The sequence below is a fragment of the Palaemon carinicauda genome, chromosome 15 (assembly GCF_036898095.1).
Source record: "Palaemon carinicauda isolate YSFRI2023 chromosome 15, ASM3689809v2, whole genome shotgun sequence".
Taxonomy (NCBI): Eukaryota; Metazoa; Arthropoda; class Malacostraca; order Decapoda; family Palaemonidae; genus Palaemon; species Palaemon carinicauda.
In genome coordinates this window covers 120,210,471-120,224,003 of record NC_090739.1, presented here as the reverse complement: position 1 = coordinate 120,224,003, position 13,533 = coordinate 120,210,471, and the positions used below count along the sequence as shown (strand labels likewise).

Here is a 13,533-nt window from a genome sequence, read left to right as displayed (position 1 = left end):
TTCCTTTTACATATGATAGGAACATTAAAGAGTTGGGTAGAACTTTTGCACTGGTAAATTTTTCTTAAAAGCTCTTTTGCAATTATAGTTCAGCACCATTAGGCTGAAATGCTAGTACTCAGATTACACATAACAACCAACTAGGGATCAGTCATAAGAGTGAAAAGTTATATTTATTTATAATATTAAGACATAGCCAACACATCAATAATATATTTCAATGTCAGTTGCAGGATTTAAAAAAAAAAAAAAAAAAAAAAAAAAAAAAAAAAAAAAAAAAAAAAAAAAAAGGCCTTTTTGGGATTCCTGACAAAATTTCCTTGTTTGGAAACCACCAAAAATTTCAAAGCCTCCCGAGATACCATTATTCATTGAAGAGGCTAAACAGTGTGAAAAACTTTTATCCAAAAAATTCCAATCTTTGATTTCAGTGGTGAATGGTCGGTGAGGGAGTAAGTATTAGCCAATTTTCCCCTAACCCAAAACCAATTTTCCCCTAACCCAAAACCAATTTTCCCCTAACTCAAAACCAATTTTCACTAAACCCATTTGAGGGGTTTAATTCATAAAAAATAAACCAGATATGAAGCTACTTTCCAGTTCTAGGTATAGGTTTTTCAATGTCCAGGATTTGACTATGACCATTTTAACCCATTCACTCTAAGACTATTCCCTGGTTGGTTATTCTGTCAAATCTCAATACTAGCATTTAAGCCTAATAGCACTGACTATGATTGCATATTGAGCTCTATAGAAAAATCATACCAAGTGCAAAAGTTCTACAAAATTTTTTTTTAATGTTCCCATCATCTGTAAAAGGAAAATGCGTAGCGTAGCTGTAAAAAAGAAATGTACACAGACAACCCCCCGGAGCCAGGCCTTATAGTGCAGGTAGTGTGAGTGTGAGCGAGACACTGGAGTTATGTTGAGAGGGGATTAGGTGCTGTGCTGCTCCCTCAACCCACCCAAGTGAGCTGGATGGTAATCTCACCTGTTGTGCCAACACAGTTGCCTGGGCTCATGACAGACTAGTAAATCTCAAGACCTTTGTGGCAAGATAAGCTGCACACTGGGTATCAGAAGAATCACAAACACAATCACCTGTGGGCTCTGGCAAGGTCGGCTCCAGGGCTAAAATTCCCTAGCAACAAATCTTGCCGTCGCTTTTGAGCTATCAGGGTAGCTGGACTCCCAGGAGTATATGGCCTTTCATACTAGCGAGGGTGTCTTGCTGAAGGTTTCCAAAGGTTAGGAATATTACTGTTCCAGGAATGCCTTCCCATGCTCTCCTAACGCTCACAATGTCAATCTTGCTTGCCGTTTCATCGCCGGGCTTACCTTATCACTGTGAGGCCCCAGGAGGGAAGAAATACTGCCCTTCATGTCCTTCGGTAGCTGTTGATGAAATGGAATGTGAAGAGGGTTTCAGCGAGTTCAGTTCTGACAACTCCCATCCTGCATATGTTCGTCTCAGTTTTACCACTGGAGCTTTTTGGCCTCCGAGTCAGAAATTCAACCACTTTGATGAATATACCCTGGATCTTAGGGTTGCGGTGGCCGATGTGGTAACGTCCCTGACTGGTGAACACCAGTCTGGGGTTCGAGTTCCGCTCAAACTCGTTAAGTTTATTTGATCGCTGCAAACTTACCATTCCTGTAAGCTAAGGATGTGGGGTTTGGGGTAACCTATAGGTCTATCAGCTGAGTCATCAGCAGCCATTGCCTGGCCCTCCTTGGTCCCAGCTTGGGTGGAGAGGGGCTTGGGCATTGATCATATGTATATATATGGTCAGTCTCTAGGGCATTGTCCTGCTTGATAGGGTAATGTCACTGTCCCTTACCTCTGCCATTCATGAGTGGCCTTTAAACCTTTAAACAAGCTCAGAAGGATGAGGGCAGAGCAGTCTCTCCCCAGGGGAGAGCTTGCTGAGGGAGAGTTCTCATGAACACTACCCAGCAGATCCTCAAGTGGGAGAGCATCTTCTGCGGAAGATGAATATTCTGGGTGCACGTGACTGAGCAGAAGGGATTCCCTCCTGTTGCCTCTGAAAAGGGAAGTACCAAAATCAACCCTGGCAAGAGCAGAAATACTGTCCTGTTGTGTCCCATGAACCAATACCTCCTTAGGTGAGCCTACAAGCCCTAAGGATGGCCACAAAACAAGCAGTCTCTTGAGATGCATGCTCCCCACTTGATGAAGGATTCTGTTTCACTAGGTGAAAGGAGAAGAGCTTCCCGACTCAAAGGTTGTCCAAAGGTTAAACAGCCATAACTGAGAGAGAGTCCAAGGGTTAAACAGCTATATGAGAGAGAGAGAGAGAGAGAGAGAGAGAGAGAGAGAGAGAGAGAGAGAGAGAGAGAGAGAGAGAGAGAGAGAGAGAGACCTAATGTGAAGAATCCCTTTCAGATTACTACTTCCTCCTGTCGCTCCACTCCAACTACAAGGGAGGTCACTCTCAACACTCGTCACATGGAGAGGCCTCCTTACAGAAGTATCCTTGGCATGAAGGGCAAAGTCAGTGAGGATCTATCTTAACTTAGCACATAATCGTTCTGCAATAGCAGTCCGTCATGCTTAGACAAACTCTCATGCAATGCATTCCTCAAACACATGCACACTGATTCAGACCTGATAAAGAGAAGGGGAGAAGTTTGCAACTTCAGCCAATGCCAGTTACAACCATGAGATACGTCAACACTCAACCACGGCTTAAATCAAAGTGGATTAGTAGTGAGTGACGTAAGGTTTGGGGATTTCCCGCTAATACTGGTAACAACTAGAATGATTATTGACACCTTGATAAAAAGTTTTTATAGCCATGTGCCAGCTTGTGCAGTTATATCTTCTCTTATGCAAAGAACAAAAGTTTTTATTAGTGTGAGAACAAATTCAAATTACTTATTTACTATAACTTATCCCGTTTTAACTTCACCTTCAGTTAGTGATTGCTACAGAAAGTATGGGCTATAAATGGATTGACCATTACAAGCCACAACTCCCTAATATCTCAATAACTTGGGACAACTGATTCAAGATATTTGTAGTACTGTACAATAATATTTCTCGTAAGGGTATCTTAATACTATAGAAAAGTTTGATTATTCTGTCTTTCCCTGAAACATTCAGGATTTTTTTTTTAATAAATGGCCGATTATTTGCTGTCTTATCTTCATGTCAACAGGAATATTTCATTCACCATCTCATATTTGCAGTTTAATTTCCAGTTTTGAACAGAAGGCTGTAAATAATCTCTCTTGATGACTCTAGTCTGAAAAATAAATAAAAGATGTTAATTGTACAGATAAATCAGTCTATATTCAAACATTTTACTGTGGACTTCAATATAAAGACTACTTTTCAGTAAAATCTGCATAAGAAGTTATAAAAAATATAGAATATTCTAATTCATTAAATATCTAAGTGGAAATAATAAACAAACTAGACATGTCCATGACATTTATAATAGCAAATATTACAACTGAAAATATATCTGGTAAAGTGTTAAAGTATTACCTCCTACATCGTTTTAAGGAAATTCTTCACTTGAATAATCGAATGACAATTGGGCTAAGCTAGACCTTTTGGCAATTGTTTATTGCTAAATTCATACTCTTGGTTTTAGCTTTCGTGCTTCTAACATCATCACCACTCACTGTTTGGCAACTATGCTTGCCTGTTGCCACTGCGTGGTCAAGTGAACACATCCTAACTAAAAGTTAATATTTGAGATAATTCATAGTTTACCTAACTATATAAACCCGAGGCATCTATATATTGAGATAACTGAAAATGAAGAATATGACCATTAAAACTTTTAATTAGCCAGGTGTATACAGGTGGACGGGTACGGAAGTGCCACCCTTCTAGCTTGCTCACCGAGTTGACACTTTGAGTGCAGCTAGAACTTTCTAAAGGGTTGGTGCTGGTGGGAAAGTATGAGTAAAGGACTAAGGTCTGATTCATCATCATCTCCTCCTACGCCTATGGATGCAAAGGGCCTCGGTTAGATCTCACCAGTCATCTCATCTTGAGCTTTTAATTCAATACTTCTCCAATCATCATCTACTTCACACTTAATAGTCCTCAGCCATGTAGGCCTGGGTCTTCCAACTCTTCCAGTGGCTTGTGAAGCTCAGTTAAAAGTTTGGTGAACTAATCTTAATTGGAGAGTGCAAAAAGCATGCGCAAACCATCTCCATCTACACCTAGCTATGATCTCATCCACATATGGCACTCAAGTAGTTTCATTTATAATCCTGTCTTGCCATTTAACTCCAAATATTCTTTTAAGGGGTTTGTTCTCAAACCTACAAAATCTGTTTAATATGAAGTAGTAGGTTAGCCAGGGCACCAGCCACCCATTGAGATACTACCAATAGAGTGTTATGGCGTTTTTTGACTGACCAGATAGTACTACATTGGCGGCTCCTCTCTGGTCACGGTTCATTTTCCCTTTGCCTACACATAAACCGAATAGTCTGGCCTATTTTTTACATATTCACCTTTGTCCGCATACACCTGACAACACTGAGATTACCAAACAATTTTTCTTCACCCAAGTGGTTACTGCACTGTAATTGTTCAGTGGGTACTTTCCTCCTACTATGGGTACAAGAGACACTTTAGCTATGGTAAGCAACTTTTCTAGGAGAAGGAGACTCCAAAATCAAACCATTGTTATCTAGTCTTGGGTAGTGCCATAGCCTCTGAAGCATGGTCTTCCACTGTCTTGGGTTTGAGTTCTCTTGCTTGAGGGTACACTCGGGCACACTATTCGATCTAATTTCTCTTCCTCGTTCTTTTTTTTTCAGTTTATGTAGTTTATATAGGAGATATTTATTTTAATGTTGTTACTCTTCTCAGAATATTTTATTTTTCCTTTTTTCCTTTCCTCACTGGGGTAGTTTCCCTGTTGGAGTATTGGTCTTATAGCATTCTGCTTTTCCAACAAGGGTTGTGGCTTGGTAGGTAATAATAATAATAATAATAATAATAATAATAATAATAATAATAATAATAATAATAATAATAATAATAATAATAATAATAATTTTTCATTGTCATACCACGACTCATGTCCATAGAATAATACTAATCTCACTAAACTGATATATAGCCTGAATTTTATATATAATATCAGGCCATCAGATTTCCACAATTTGCTTAACCTAGCCATTGTCCTATTTGCTTTTTTCAATCTTTCATTAAACTCAAACTCTACTGTAGATACCCTGTATAATTCCCTTGACATTTCATCTTCCAATACATAATCCATTCTCACCATGTGTGTTTCTTCTATTTAACTTGAGCCCAACCTCTCGTGATATTTCATGCATTCTGGTGAGTAAGCATTACAAATCCTGTGGTGTTGTGCTAATAAGGACAGCCTCATCAGGTTTGATTAGTTAAGGAAAATATGAATTGTCTCCAAATTTATTTGTTCCAGTACAAATACAAATTCTGGCCTTGACATAGGGGACTCGCCGTTAGGTGGAAGTTCCTATTCCAATCAGCTGAAAAACCAATACCGGGATTCCTAAACTTGGACCTTGTAGGTAGTGAGAGTTCATGTTTCTTACACCTCATGCACCAGTGGTGGGACTATACCAGTAGGTTCACAACGCATGCAGTAAAGAACACAGAGCAGAAAGTCCGTGTTGCAACGCTGAGACATGTACATGTTGATAAGTTTACCTGGCTCCAACCAAGCAGCATATGTATCCTAATGGCTTTGCTTAGTTCACACCCTGTGGTCTATATATAATAATGGGTTTGCCTGGTTATTACACACTCCCCCTCTTAGTAGTGTGTGGAATGACACTTCTATACCATGTAATAGAAAAGCTGCCAGTGAAGAAGGAATTGCCTGCAAACAAATCTATTCCAGCTGACAAGGTCTCCAATGCAGTGTCCCAGTAAAGGAGAAGATGACAGCGAAAGGAGAGGAGCAGTCAATCTTCATTTTCATCCCAGTCTAAAATGGAACCTCCATCCTCGATCAGATGTTAAGAGTACTGTGAAAAAGCCCAGGCAGCTATATCACCTGTTATGTAGCTACTACAGCTCCTAACGAAAAGGTTCCTATGGACCTATGGGCAAATTCTCGCAGGCAATTAGCAGAAAACATCATCTGTTTCCACATGCCTGGCTGGAGTACTTGCACCACAGATTCTTATAGCATAACAGGGTCGTAGCTACTCTCCTGACATCATGAGTTTTTACCCAGAACAGGAAGTAAGGATGGGAAATAGGTACAGTCAATGACATCCCTCAGCCAAGAGAAGATCATATTTAGCCACCACTTCCTTCATGAGCAGAGACGAGCTCCAGGTGAAGAGAAACTTTTTTTTAATGTACGTTTTAAGGTAGCGGTAAGAACCCATCACAAAGCCAAGAAGTAGCTGATCAAGATCATCGTTGCATCTCTATGACGCGAGATCTGAGAAGAAAGAATCCAGGTATCAAGAAGAGATGGATTCTTTGTTTTAGGTAAAAGCTCAATGATGAAGGGGAATGGGGCCTGTCCCCACGTTTAGTATGAGCAATGTGAAAGTAGAGCCCACAAAGCTCGCTAACTTACTTGTAAGAGGCTAAGGGAAAAAAAAAAAAAAAACTCATTAAAGTACGACGACTTGCATTCATATAAGTACTACTCTGCATTTAAATCCCTTGTTGGTACACTGGTTGTGGGACTGGTGCGCCAACAAAGTATCAGCTTTGGCTAAGCACACAAACGTACCAGGAAAATTCGTCATTTTCTAAGAGTTACTTAAGTTTTGAGAAGAAAAGTGTAATATTGCACTGGACCAATTGTCTAGCCACGAAGTTGCTTGTCCACTGACCAATGAGAGGGGTTCTACTGCAGCAAACTTGAGCAAAGAGAGTGTCCAATCACTCCACAGAAATACCAGGGATAAGTGTCATCATCCCCATGTCAACTGGAAGAGGAGAAGGGCTCAATCCTTCAAGAACATAAAAGCTCCACAGATGGGAAAGGGTTGGGGGCAAGATTTTGTACGACATATTTGCTCTGAGATTACCTCATCGGCAAGTTCTGACTAGGAAAGCTCTAAAAGTTTGAATCTTACGGGCCACCAAAGTGCACCTCGATAGAGGTCTTCCCTCTCTTCACAGGGTTCTTTGATGCCTAACCAAAGTTGTTTATCTTTATGATCCAGGCAAAGGTCTTGTCAAAGGTGGACTCTGTCTCCAGGTTTTCTGCCTCTACAGATGTGGTACCTTTGTTGGTGGTTATAGGATCTGTGGTTTTCCTCAATGTCATTGCTTTTACTCTAGTTTCTTAGTGTAGAGGCTTCTTTGGGTGATCTATTCCCTGTACAGCTTAAGGGCTCAAGCTATTCTATTGGAAGGAACCTGGGAGAAATACAACATGGTCTGGAGAATGCATACGCGAGAAGGTGAGCAGAAGAAAATCATGGAGTGGGCAATGATCATGTCCTTGCACCAACTGCCTAGCTTGTGAAGATCTCCCCTTGCATGATATCCTTATCTGAGAATCTCGCCTCTATCAAAGCTTGCATGTACATTTGAGTACATGCTGGTGACTTCTCACTGCTATGGGAATGCCTGCATGTTGGGTGGTCGCAAACAGGTGAGCGACATGGATCATACAGGCATTCAATAATGAAGACAGCAATTATGAGTAGGTAGAGGAGACTAGATGAGCCCACCTGTAATGGTGAATCCTTATCCACATGTGATTGAGCATGGAAAGATGTGTGTGTTTAAACTAAAGAGTGCACTGAATGCTCAGTTTCCAAATTTGTTATTTGTTCCGACACAGATACAAACCTTCGCTATTTATAGGGTGACTTACTCTTAGGTGGGAGGAAGTTCTACCAACTGTCCTTGGTCATGACCCGGGTTTCTAATTAGTAGGAACCCTACCCTCACTAAAATCATAGTAGTAACAAGGTAACTCAATGATTGAAGCTTATGTGAGAGAGACTCGTGGCTTGTCTTTACGTAGGAACTCGAGGATAAGCATGAGTTCTAAGACATATCCAATACCCTCCCTCACGAGGTATTGGTGACGTAAAGTATTTATTCATACTCAGGATGCACAAGGGAAATGAATCTTACCTGCAGAGGGGTGAGGTGAGCTATGCTTCAGTCTTGTGGAGCTGTTTCCCCAGGGGGGGAGAAGGGGAAAGAAAGAAAGGAGCTAGACATTCTTTTCATTCACACCAGTTGTTGCTTGCTCATACCTAGTTGAGGACTTTTCTCATCAGATAGTACGAGGGAAACGCGTAAGCGTACAGGTTTATCCAACTTTGTAGGAAAGCATCTTGCCAAAGAGCTTGGGGATCTGGAACTGGGGAGCAGTACAACGGGAGCCTGAAATTCAGGGCAGTTGTGAACAGATCCACTGTCGGGGAACCCCACAAAGTCAGGACTTTGTTGGCTATCAGAGGATTCAAAGACCACTCGGCGCCAACTATCTGAGTTGCTCTGCTCAGCTTGTCTGCCAGCACATTCTGCTTGCCCATTATGAAGTGAGCTGATAGTCACCGAGTTGTCCTTTGCCCATCTGAGTATCTATACTTCAATATGGTACAGCTTCTGCGAAAAGGTACCGCCCTGTTTGCTTAGATAAGCTACTACCGTGGTGTTGTCGCTCATCAACACCACGGAGTGCCCTGCCAGGACCTAGTGGAACTTTTTGAGTGCCAGAAAGGCTGCCCTCATCTCTAAGAGATTTATGTGCTGGTACCTTTCTGATTCGGACCATTGGCCGGAGATGTAATGGTGCAGCATGTGAGCCCCCTCACCATTCTTTTGATGAATCCGCAAAAAGCATCAATTCCGCGGGAGAGATGAGAAGATCGACCACCCATTTGCAGAGGTTCGGCTCCGCCAGCCACCACCTGGGGTCCGATTGTTCCTCTAGCCCTATGCGGACTAGGTGATCCCGGGAATCGGAGTGTTGGTTCAACTGGGATTTTAGTCGCCACTGGAGGGATCTCATCCTGAGGTGACTGTTGGGGATCAGTCGGGTCAAGGAAGAGAGGTGACCGAGAAGGCGAAGCCAATACTGCGCCGGGAGCTCTTCCCGACTGAGGAAGACCTGTGCTATCTCCCTCAGTCTCTGGATCCTTTCGTCTAACGGAAACTCTTTGTGCCTTAGGGTGTCTAATCACATGCCTAGGTATACCAGTCCTTGAGAGGGGAGCAAGTGAGACTTCTCGAGGTTTACCACAATCCCCAGATCTTGGCAAAACCTCAGAAGCTCGTCTCCGTAGAGGAGAAGGGCCACCTCCGAGTCTGCTAGAATTAGCCAGTCGTCCAAGTATCTTAGGAGACGGATGCCAACTCTTATGAGCCCAAGATGATGCTAGGGCACAACACTGGGGTGCTGTGGAAAGACCGAAACACAGTACCCTGAGCTGGTAATGCTTTCGATAGAACATGTATCTCAGATACTTCCTAGAAGACGGGTGAATTGGGATCTGGAAGTATGCGTCCTTTAGATCTACTGTAGAGTGCACATGAAGTCCTGAGGTCTTATCGCTTGTCTGACTGTGTCAGCCGTCTCCATCCTGAAAGGTGTCTGTTTGACAAACCTGTTCAGGGGCGAGAGGTCGATGACTGGTCTCCAGTCTCCAGACACCTTTTTCACAAGAAAGAGTCAACTGTGAAAGCCTGGGAACCCGTCAAGGACCTCCTGGAGAGCGTCCTTCTCCAACATAGATTGGACTTCTGCCCTGAGGGCAAAATCCCCTGCGGATCCCTTCACACAGGAGTTTAATGGAATCGGCACTCGAGTCAGTGGAGGGAGAGAGTGTGAACGGGATACGATACCCTGAACGAATCACCTCAACCGTCCAGGGTTCGGCCCCGTGGTGATGCCATCTCTGCCAGTGGCTTTGCAGGCATCCCCCCACAGGTGGGCAAATGGGAGGATTACCTGTCCTATTGGGACCGGCCTCGGCCAGATCCCTTCTTACCCTTTCCTCCACGAAAGGACTTTTTGCTGTGAAAGGCCTGCTTCGCACCCTTTTTACCCTGCTGTTTTGGTTCTCTAGCCCTTTTCGGTTGCGGGTTTTGCTGTGCTTTCCACTGTGGCTGAGAGGGGTAAGGTCTAGCTGTTAAGACCTTTTGGATGAGGGAGTCCTTGCTGGACTTCCTTCACCTCTCTGCAACCCGTTCGACATCCTCGGGATGGAGCAAAGAATTGCCCTCGAAAGGAGCATTTCTCAGTCTCGCTACTTCGGCCTGAGGGAGATGTCTATGGAACTTGCCTATGACGGCATCTCTCCTCTTCAGGATAGTGTTGGCCCAAAGGTTCACTACCTGATGGGAGAGGAACTCGATGGCCCGAGTGCCAGACAATAGGAAAGTCTCCAAAGACTTCCTGGAGGACTCCCGAGACAGGTCCTTAGACCACATTAGTTGTCCTAAGGATCCTAACCAGAAGTCCAGCCACGAAGTAGCCTGCATGGCGCACTTCGCCACCTTCTCCTGGTTCAGGATTTCAAGAGGCCGAAAAGAAGACGAAGTCCCATAAGTTTCTCAAAGGGAGTAGCCTTCGGGAGTGCCTCTATAGAGTGGTTGAGGGGGCAGCGTTGGAAGATACCCCGAGGATCTTGTAGTACCTCCTCTGAAACACATGCGGAGGAGGTAGGCTCTTGGAGGACGAGCTGGAGCGGAGAGAGGTGGTGGACCCAGTTGCCTAGGCCACTGCCTTGTGTGTGGCACTCTTCAACCCCTTTGACCAGGGCAAAGCTGCACTGGTCCTCTGAGGTTTCTGAGTGCCGTAGAACTGGTCAAGGATACAGTAGTTTCTATTCCATCTAGAGTTGCTGCCGATGGAGCTGGTAGTCCATTGATGGAACGGATGCAGGCTAGGACCTGCCAGAAGGCATGTTCCGACTCCTTCCTCTCATCCTCCGTAAGCTTAGGGCTAGCGGCTGCTGGCTGAGCGTTGTCCTCGAGATTGCTCTGCCCTTCCACGTCCGAGCTCTCATCCATTGGAGCCTGGAGTGAGTCGAAGTCGTCAACTGGATAGACTGGGGATAGGGAGACTGCCGAGGAGGTGCTCGCTTCCGGCTGCCTGGGAGGCAGTGAGGAAGGAAGCCTGGCCCACGATTTGGGGATGGTGAACAAATCCTTCGGTTCCCTTCCACAAGGCCGAAGGTCCTCTGTCCCCAAAGGAAATAGAGGGCTCTGTCGGCTTACGGGTGGAATGTAAGTCCATTGCCATATGGTAAGGGACGGAAGGAGTCTCCATAGGAAGTAACCATATCCTCCTTGGGGGGCAAAGGACGAATCCTTTTCCCCTTTGGTCTGGCCTGTGGCGTCTTGAACTGCAGGGGGCTACCCTGAGGTTCTTGCCTACTCTCTTCCAGAGGTCTTTTGCAAGGGGATGACCGTCTCTCCTTGCCAGAAGGACCAGCATGTGCGGAATCTTCCGAACTCCTCCTAGGACCGGAAGGAGGAGAGGACCCTGGGAAGAGAAGAGGCGATAAAGGGATCCTAGGTATGTCACCTAAGGACTGGGAGCGGGGAACAACACCTTTTATGGCTTGGCACATTACATTGAATAAGGCGCTAGGCCACGGGGGGTCACGGGCTCCCAAGGAACTAAGGGGGAGGTCCTTAGAAAGGCACTGCTTCCTGGGTTTAAGAACCTGGGCAGGTTTCCTAACCATCTTGTCTGAGGGAGACTTCCCTACAGGCAAGATTGGCACAGGCCTACCCTTAGGGATAGGATCTGGGCTCGGTCGCACAGGCAACTGTTGTCTCTGTTGAGGCCTAAGAGTCTTGAGAGACTGATTGTGAGCATCAAGATTCGAATAGTTGGTGGGCGGAATGGTGTTCGTGTGCTCACCCCCCCTTTTTCGCACTTGTGGCGCGCATAAGGTTGTTCGCACACATGGCGCGCAGTAGGTTGTTTGTGCGCATGGCGCGCAGTAGGTTGTTTGTGCGCATGGCGCGCAACAGGTTGTTCATGAGCATGGCAAGCAACAGAATGTTCGCGCATATGGCACGCCATGGGATGAACCTGCGCGCCATGTTCGCCATTTTGTTTGCGTGCGACAAGTTGGTTGTGCGCACTACATTGGTCGTGCGCGCCAAATTGATCGTGCGTGCCGATCCGGTCGTGCACGCCAATTTGGCCGTGCGAGTTGGTCGTGCGCGCGAGAGCTCTCAGGTTGGTGAGAGAACTCACTGCTAAGCTCACCCGAAGGTTCACAATAGCTTGCGTTGTGTGAGCGAGAACGATCAACATAACGAGAGTTTGAAGACTCTGTCATAAAAAGAATGACTAAGGTCACGAGAACCCGAAAGTTCAGCTTGAACTGTGTTGCACAAACCCGAAGGATCAATGCCACGGGAAACCGAAGTTTCTCTGTCACGAGACCCCGGAGGATAAACGTGACTAAGGGTACGAGGGACCAAAGGCCCAACGTAGCCTGTGTTGTGAGACCCGGAGGAGTCAGTGCAATGAGAAACCGAAGTGTCCCAGTCATGAAACACCGAAGTGTTAGCGTGACTAAAGTTACGAGATCCCAAGAGTTCAGCGTAACTCAGGTTACGAGAGCCCGAAGGAACAACGTAACGAGGAACAGAGGTTCCTCTTTCACGAGACCCCAAAGGGTCAGCGTGACTGACGGTACGAGAACCCAAAGGGTCAGCGTGACTGATGGTACGAGAACCCAAAGGGTCAGCGTGACTGACAGTACGAGAACCCGGAGGTTTACCGTTACCATCGTTATGAGAGCCCGAGGGTTCAGCGCAACAGAAAACCTGAAAGTTTCAAGTCGCGAGAGCCCGAGGGTTCAGCGCGACGGAGACCTGAAGGACTCCTGCTGCCATGAGAACTCGCTCACGATCACACCAGCCCAAAGGGTGATCGTCACGAGACCCCTTAGGGTCAACGTGAGGAGAACCAGCAGGTTGAAAAAGATGTCTCCTCACAGCCCGAGGAGGAGAACGTCCGAGGAGGAGAACGTCCGAGGAGGAGAACGTCCGAGGAGGAGAACGTCCGGGGTGGAGAGGGGTTACCCACCCCTCCACTCTACAAACCTCCGGAGAGGAACGTTCAACAGACTCCGCCCGTGGGGGAGACTGATCAAGGTCTACAGATAGTTCCTCCGCAGGGGAGGAGAGTTCACCCAAAGGAGAACTACGCTTATAACAAGGTTCTCGTTCCGCCCCTAGAGGAAGAACCAAATGCATAAGAAGATTGCCGATGTAAAGAGGCAATCTTCTCTCGCGAACGAGAGATATGTTCCCTGAAGGGGAAGCTTGCCTTGAAGAGAGCCCTGCCACCGCCCCTGGTGGGTTAGCTAACTCCTCGGCGTCAAAACTAGACTCTCAGCCTGACCGACGGGCAACAGCGCCTGCGCCCACAAAAGAAGGATCAGCCTCCGTGGAGGAAGGAGATGACCGCCTTCTCTCTGCTCCCCTTCGGAGGAGTTCGAAGAGAACTTCCTTTGAAGGGGGACCATCGACGTCCAGCGATGGCGACTAAGACACAAGATTTGGAAAGGAACATGCGTTCCCTG

The 13,533-nt window shown here is 45.7% G+C and overlaps 1 long non-coding RNA gene across 1 annotated transcript in view; it reads right to left on the bottom strand.

Moving 5' to 3' along the window:
* Positions 1 to 2,955: 2,955 nt before the first annotated feature.
* LOC137654368 (uncharacterized) overlaps positions 2,956 to 13,533 on the bottom strand; it is a 42,168-nt gene continuing 31,590 nt past the window's right edge. The window contains exon 2 of the long non-coding RNA XR_011046619.1: positions 2,956 to 3,269. This is a non-coding gene — a long non-coding RNA (uncharacterized lncRNA). The remainder of the gene's footprint in view (positions 3,270 to 13,533) is intronic.